Here is a 7,995-nt window from a genome sequence, read left to right as displayed (position 1 = left end):
CAGCTCTCTCCTTCTAAGGAGACAACCAGAGAACTTGAGCGAGCTGCTACAGAGTTCATTAACAGCGTTCCTGGACGACAGTCCAGCTCTCTCCTCCTGAAGAGCGGGCTGGATGACTGTTGCTGTGTCCAGTGACTAATGTCCCAAATGTTATGTTTCCTCATCGCGCCCCGTGGAGAAGGCTCAGCCCCGCCAACTCCTCTCCCTGGAGGAAATCACTTTTAACTGTTCATTAGCTCTATGACAGAATCTTTAACTCAGACCATCTGCATGGAACAGGGTGACGCCGAAGAGAACGAGTGAACCCTTCGGAAACTAGGGAGGTGCATACCCACGGAAGCACACTAACATTACCTGAGCCAAACAAGTGGCCCCACAGTCTTTTAGGTGTTATCTGAATTATCTCGTGAATGTAAAACTTCTACAATCTTCTCAAGAATCTGATTTGTTTTTATCTTCTATGATCCCTTCATTATCTGTTTTTTGCAATGTCACTTTATGGTTACTTCTTTTAATTTGGTCACTGTCTTTTATATTGTTTATAGAATAGACATCTTTCAATACTTCCTCTTGTTTCTTAAATGTCTAGTGGTCCTTGGTGCCATTTTATATGTAACAACAAACGAACATATAGAAAATGATGTCACCTCTGCACTGAGTGTGTCTGGGTGACTATCAGATAAGAACGAGATGATCATTAGACTTCAAGATCGTAAGGAGCAAAACACTCAGGGCTTTATTCTACGGCTCTCAGACCCGGCCCTTCCGGCCCTGCTGCCCCTTGACAGTTCACACAATTTCATTCCTGTGTGCTACAGGGGAATGGTCCAGTGGGGCAAGAGAACTTGTCACAGAGATCCTCCCACAGGAAACGGACCTGGCAAACTTAAGGCTGGAAATTCCAGCTACACACATTTTATGACTTTTGTCTCAAGTTAGTGTCTCATTTCTTCCCTTTTTCCTGGCATTATTGAGACTCAAGTCTTTGGGGATTTTTTTAAAGGCCAGGATGCCCCCTCCTCGACTCAGGCCATTCTCTCATATCTTACACAGTTTCCTCTGCCTTGATTTACTCCATCCAATTCGTCAGAGTTTCACATCCTTCTAACATCTTAATATTTAACTTAATGAGTTTTCAGGAGGCAAAGGTATTTATTTCTCAATTCTTCTTAGATACTCACCTGTTGAAATGCACCTCCATTATCTGGAGAAACTATCCCCAAAATGAAGAAACCCAAGAACAAACAAAATTGCTGTTGCATAACACTACACTCACAATAGCAATAACGCTGGCCAGCAGTATTTAAACAAGACTGTTGAAATAAAATGCAAGTTGTCCATCTATACCCATCTTCAGGTACAGAGGGTAAAAGTAGTACCGCTGATTTCATGTTTCTGAATGAAATGCCTCATGTTCTATCCTTTCTGTGGGGAATGAGGAAACTGATTAACGTGCTAAAAAAATTTCACTGACATTCCAAATTATTTAATGCGATAGTTGCAAATACCTTACACTTATGGAGGTTATTTTTCTTAGGAAAGGAACGGAAATGATGGATACACGTATTCTACTTGACTTAGAATTTTATGCTGATGACAGGACTTGTGCACTGTAGAAGCACAATGGGCCTACTGGGGTGTGCAGCAGCACATGAAGTGTGTGGTAACCGCAATTCAAGGTGTCAACTCAGCTGCACCGTCCAATTACCTACGGCTCACCTCACCTTAGCGAGCAATGGTAACAGCCTTTGCAGAACCTATGACAAAATGCCCATGCTGGGTTACAGGTGGGGCAATCCACCCACCACCCCAAGTTCGGGAATGGGAGCTACAGAACATAAACTACTAAAATTATTCATCACAACCTACCAATATCTTAATGAATTTCTGACATGAAGTCAGTAATTTAGAGTTAGTAAGAAGACATACACTGGTTGTTCCATAAGGAAACTCTGATCGAGAAATGAGAGAAGTGTGTGTCAGCTGAAACTGGCAGCCCCTTACGCACCACAGCATTCCCTCAGGGCCACCAGCTTACCAGATGCCAACTGACCACAGGGTCCAAACACAGTTCCAAAAGGAGACAAAGGTAATGGGACGTGAATTTAGCATCCCCAGCCTCCTGCTGAATGACCCGCATGCAAGAGCTGTAGTGTCTCTGTTACCACTCAGGGACTGAATGATGAAATAAACAGCAGTTCTTTATGATTTACTTATTTTTTTAACTGAACCAAGTACACCAGTAGACTGTTCAGTACTGGTCCATGAGGACTCCTTAGACCACAGAAGAAAGAATTTCAAGCAGATAAGCATCACCAAGAAGGAAGAAAGGAAGGAGGAAAGAAAAGACATACAGAGAATGAAAAGAATGTTGAGAAATTCTACTCAGAACTTACCTCAGAAAATAGACATACACTTAAAACCTACAAAATATGGACAAAATTCTGTACTGTGATCAGTGACAGGCTGTCTCTCACATTTCTTAAGGACAAATGAAGTGATGTATATTTGAAAATGAACTATCAAGAGAGTCAAAAAACATGAGACTGAGGATTTGGAAAAAGAGGTGGAATTTGCTATGAGAAATGGACAAGATTACTCTAAGTCTTGAAACTAGGATAGTCAGTAATCCCATTAGCCCTCAATACTTTTATAGAATTTTTAAATGGCCTTGTTTCTACGTGAACATTTTTATTTGAAAAAACAGACAAGTGGAATGACTCATTAGTGGGGTATGGAAATCAAATAATTCCTATAATCTGATAAACACCAGCCAGTATACAATAAAATTTGTCTTAAAAATGACTCAAGAGAAAAAAAGTTCCACTAAAAGAGTGCCTTAAACAAAAAAACTAAATAACAGAAAGTCTCCCAAAAACCAAAAGGAAAAAATACACCTCATCACGTTTAACACGCCAATTCTTTATATATCACCAGTGATTACAAACTATTACAGGCACTGTATCATATAAAAAGCTTACCACAAAAATATACTTGACAAAAGGAATCCAGAAATTAAGGACTTCCTCAATCCTTTCATAAATGTGAACATTTTCTAATATAATTCAAAGAATTATCAGGAGAATTACAGAAAAACAAGCTATTTGTTATTGAGCTCAGTCATAAATATCTTTTCTCTACGAAGAGCTAAAAAATGAGGGAATTAATCCCAAAAGTTGGGATGTGCTGACGACGGGGACAGAGGGAGGGACACATTCCTGTACCACGCTCCCTGGGTTTTATCCAGCATCCATTCCTTTCCCAGGATACAGACCAGCTCCGTCTTAGTGACGATGATTGTACTTGACCAGCACACAGGAACAAATCACCCCCACTCCTACAATTCTTTCTGCAGACACTGATGTAGTAAACGAAGAGTAAAGCAATTACTGGCATCTTTCTGAGCCTAAGTGTTGTTACCAAGATTCTCAACTAGAAACAGAATGGTGTGTGACAGCAGAGTAGATGGACTACTACGGTTCAGACCAAGGATTCCTAAGAACAGTCTGCAGAATGAAATTTTCTGTCATCAAATTCTCATCAGTCAACCGAAGTCATTAAGTTAGAAAAATAAGTACAATGCAGAAAAATAGTAAGCTAAATTTATTTATTTTGAGATTCAGATCTCTTTTAACACTTTAGTATTAAAATGTCTATTCTTATAAAATTATAAGTAACTTTCAAAATTATTTTCATTGTGTAAAAAAACATTCACATGAAAGTCGGCACTGCTTTTTATTATTAGTGAAAATGTTTGACTGAGGACTTTTAGTACACTGGCTTCAGAGACACTGAGGAGTGCTAATACGTGTTAATGTGACCCTAACACATATTAGCTACACAGCTGTGACCGAGTAGTCATGCATGCCATGGGAAATTATTTATTCCTAATATGGGTGTTATAAGGACAAAATGTGGTAAGACTTCTCAGGTATTTACCTGCTACAGTATAAGTACAAAGTAAGCATGCAATGATTTTAGCCAATCAATTCATAATGCAATTTGCTGTTTTAACTCTCTTAAATAAGTTGGAAAGGGTACCCGTACATCTATTTTTCTACCTTAAAACCTAATGGTAGTATTGCACTAAGGTCTTGATAGTCATATAAATCCCATCCTCTATCTGAAGCTAATTATGTAATAAAAACCTCAAGAGGAAATTAAGTCAGTTATTATGCTTCTGATCTACAAGAAGCTACATAATCCTCCTCATATGTCAAAATTCATTTTATTAACAAAAAAGAGATGCTCTGCTTATAAAATCATTGCAGTTAACATAAGGCAAAAGCTAAGCTGACATACCTATCTCTGTGGTGTAATTTGGATGAGTTTTGAAGGCTGTGCTTCAAATTCTTTCTACAGTGGCTACTCAACACATGTATTATGTTCACCCATGTGCCAACTCACAATTTAATCCAACTGTACCTGTAATACTCTACAGGAGTTTAAATAAGATCAAAGTGACAATTCAGTGTAGAGTAATGTATGAAACAGAGTCCTAGTCAATTCCCCATCATGTTAAACCATGAGTACCTTGGACAGCTCCCACCTAGCTTAACTTTAAGCATTTCTGTAAAAGTGCAAAAGAAGTCTGTGGGTCTACTATAAACAGTACATTGAATAATCTTACATATCACGTAATATTTTCATATCTATGATAGTCATTGCTCTTTCTTTTTCCCTGTAAAGATATCTTGGGAGGATCAACCATTATCATGGAATTACTTTAAACTGATACTTTAGAACTTTTTCAGTTGCATTGTAAAACATATACGATTATAGGAGGGCAGACATTAACAGCAAGGTTGACAGTTTGTGAAGACTACAGTTATATAGATTTTGAGTGAAGTTAGGCCCTTGAAGAGGAAGCATTTCTCCCTACTTTAACTTTCAATTTAAATTTGAAGTCCCATCATCTTCTCAGCAACTTGTACTAATAACTTTCCAAGGAAAAAATGTCACTTTAAATAAGTATATCCCGTGATATACTAAAGATCCACCTAAAAACCTCAGCCAAAAATGAGCTTAGGGAAATTAGAGCATACATTGACCAAAATCATATAAATATTTTAGTTTACCTCTAATCACTTCTTGGTACTCAACATAAGACTGAATAAATATATTATAAATCTTATATTGAAACAATCTAAATAAAGGAGAAACAAAAATGAGTAGTTCGTTTGGTTTACACTTCTGCAAAGATAACTACTCACAATGTTCCAAATGGACGAGCAACTATTACTGAATTAATGCATATATTCACTTTCATAAATGTCCTTGAATTCTTTATGCATGAAATTTAACAACAGAAAGCTATATTCTCAGAAACATACATGCCAGCTATTGAGTGGCAGAAGTTCTTAATGTATCTTAATACAGAAATGGTAAGCAGAAGTCTAACATGTTAAATGATATATGGTTTATCAAAGCAAAGATATAGTTTGTGGTTTCAAACATACGCTTGGCAGTGGTAGTGGTGGGTGTGTGTTCATGTGCTTGGTTGGGGAGGATAGAATCCTTAATAGCATCAAAGAGATTTTCAGAGCCTATATGAGTACATATATTTACGTTCTGAGTTGATGCTTCATGCGTATTTACTTTGATAACAGAAGCAGAGGGAAGAATTTACAAACAAAACCCAATTAAAATCCTTACATACATAGGCATATGGTCACTCAGACTTCAAAGCAGTGATCCTGTTAGATCCCATTAGATTTAAGATGCCTACACATTCCCACCAATAGACACAGACCAAGCAGGTGATGTATTAAAGTCTCAGTCAACAGCATGCTGTTTATTACAAGAGGTGTCACTTGAGAATCTGAGATCTAATAAGGCAGATTCATTAAAGGACACAAGTACAGGAACTGTCTACTCTCATCAAGGGTGAGGAGACCATCCTGTTCTTGCTTTACTCTGATCATTTTTGTTATTGTTCTTATTATTCAGAAACACTGGTATTGTCTTCCTTTGGCCAGTTCTATTCATTTTAAATAGAATAAAAGTATTCCTTTGTTGCTTGTTCTTTAACCCACTTCCTAAAACACCCAAGTTTTCATACACTCATAACCTCTACATGAAAACGTTCTTGTTACAGCAACTGTTTCTAATAATCAAGTTTGCATGATGGAAATGTATTGCATTCTGGTTAACTTGAAATTAAGGCACATAAAGATAAAAGGTTACATATGTAAGAATTTAAGACATTTCCACCAATATCAGAATTTCTACTTTCATTACTCTTATACACCAAAATTGAGTAGAAGATAGTATTAAGTAATTTATAAGCAACATTTTTAAATAAAATTGCCTTGAATATGCCCCTGCAAAATAATCATGGTAAATCTCCACATATTTTAAGAGGTTATCAGCATCATCACCAAAAAAAAAATAAAAATAAAAATACAGAATACAGTACCCTGTGGGTCACCACTCATTACAGCTTGAATCAGGGTGTTTACACCCACTGTGGCAAACCCTCACACGCGTGTAGTAGCACACTGTCACATAGATATGTAACAGAGAGGGAATCTGTAAGAGTTACTGATTCGGCCTACATATCAACTTACAAACAAAAAATATTTCAAGCTGATACATCTGTTCATTTTATTTAAAAAGATAAATTTTCATTTGTTAAAAACTACATGAAACTATTCCTCCAAAACGATGTCATGTCCCAGTTTACTTTCAAGTGTGAAGACGCTGTCCACCAGAATCTCTAAACTCACCGCTCAAAGAGCATCAGACAAGTTGAAGACGTACAGAGAGGAGAATTCAAACAGCGAGATGAACTAGACAGGAGCGAAGACTTCTGTTTCAACAGCCCTTCTACTTCTCCAGAGTTCAACTTGTAGCACACAGATTCATTTGCATAGCTGGGTGACTTCGAAGCCTATAATCAGTTGCTTTTTTCTTTTGAGACAGGGTCTCACCATGCAGTTGAGGCTGACCTTGAACTCACTATGTTGCTGATGGCCCGAAATCATTGTGATCCTCCTGCCTCTGCCTCCCTCAAGCTGGGATTACAGGCCTGCACCCCCATACCGGGCTCTGCTGCATGTTATCAATTCAACCAACAGGTTTTCATTAGGCACGTATTAGCTTTACCGCACATCCCCAGGGTCTGCATACCCGACACAAAACCCAGTTCTAATGTAGGTTTTCTAACCCAGAATGAACCTGTACCACAGCATCCTGCAAACCCTTTTCAAAGGCTTCCTTTTCTTCCTCTCCTAACCTGATCTGAGACACAGCGCCCCTACTTAGGCAAGCCTTTGAAGCCCTGGAATGGGGTGAGCGTCACAGAAATGGTAAATTAAACACAGGCAGGAGCAGCCAGGAAATTATCAGTGGAGTTGAAGGAGGTGTAAGAAAGAGATGTAAAATCCTGGTTTATGGCAAACATTTCAGAGCAATGCCCTTTTTAAAAATATTCAAAGCCTGCTTTAAACTACAAAAATTCTCCAGGTCTATCGATCTCTAAAGCCAAACAAGCAGGGTTTCGAGACCAAGGTTCTAACTAGTCGAGCACGGCAGCGTTTAGAGAGATGGGAGGAAGGACAGCTTGGCAACAACGCAGAAGTCACTGAGGAAAGGGGAAGGATCTGGTATCCCCAGGAGAGACGCCCGGAAGGAGAAAAGCCCGAAGTCCGGCGCCCATAGGTTGACCTTACTTTTCGGTACTGTCAAACCAGCAGGTCTCCTTAACACTAGAGGGCAACGGACGCAGACAAGCACAGGAGAGGGGAGAGCAAAGAGAGATTTCGCGGAAAGCTGAAATCTGAGGGCCCCGGGGAGGCCAGAAATTTCGGAAGGTTGGCTGGGCAAGCGTCCTGAGCCGCGCGAAGAACTAACCTAGGACGTCCCGGTAAAAGTGACCGCGCTCTCCCCGGCAGCTGCGCCCCAGACCGCGCGGAGGCAGCTGAAGGCAGGCCTCCCGTGCCCGGAGCCCCTCTGCGGCCGGCCCCACCCGGCCTCAAAACGACCCGGCCCTCG

General features: G+C 39.4%; 1 protein-coding gene across 3 annotated transcripts in view; it reads right to left on the bottom strand.

Moving 5' to 3' along the window:
• Galnt13 (polypeptide N-acetylgalactosaminyltransferase 13) overlaps positions 1-7,953 on the bottom strand; it is a 434,761-nt gene extending 426,808 nt beyond the window's left edge. For 2 of the 3 annotated variants that reach the window (XM_013517499.1, XM_013517497.1), the window contains exon 1: positions 7,855-7,953. The gene's annotated coding sequence lies outside the window, so the exon portion shown is untranslated. The remainder of the gene's footprint in view (positions 1-7,854) is intronic. The other variant, XM_005390819.2, reaches the window with a different exon arrangement.
• Between the last annotated feature and the right edge of the window lie 42 nt (positions 7,954-7,995).

This window comes from Chinchilla lanigera, unplaced genomic scaffold, assembly GCF_000276665.1.
Source record: "Chinchilla lanigera isolate Chin_1 unplaced genomic scaffold, ChiLan1.0 scaffold00039, whole genome shotgun sequence".
Lineage (NCBI taxonomy): Eukaryota > Metazoa > Chordata > Mammalia > Rodentia > Chinchillidae > Chinchilla > Chinchilla lanigera.
The sequence above is the reverse complement of the archived record's forward strand: the minus strand, read 5'-3'. Positions and strand labels throughout refer to the sequence as shown.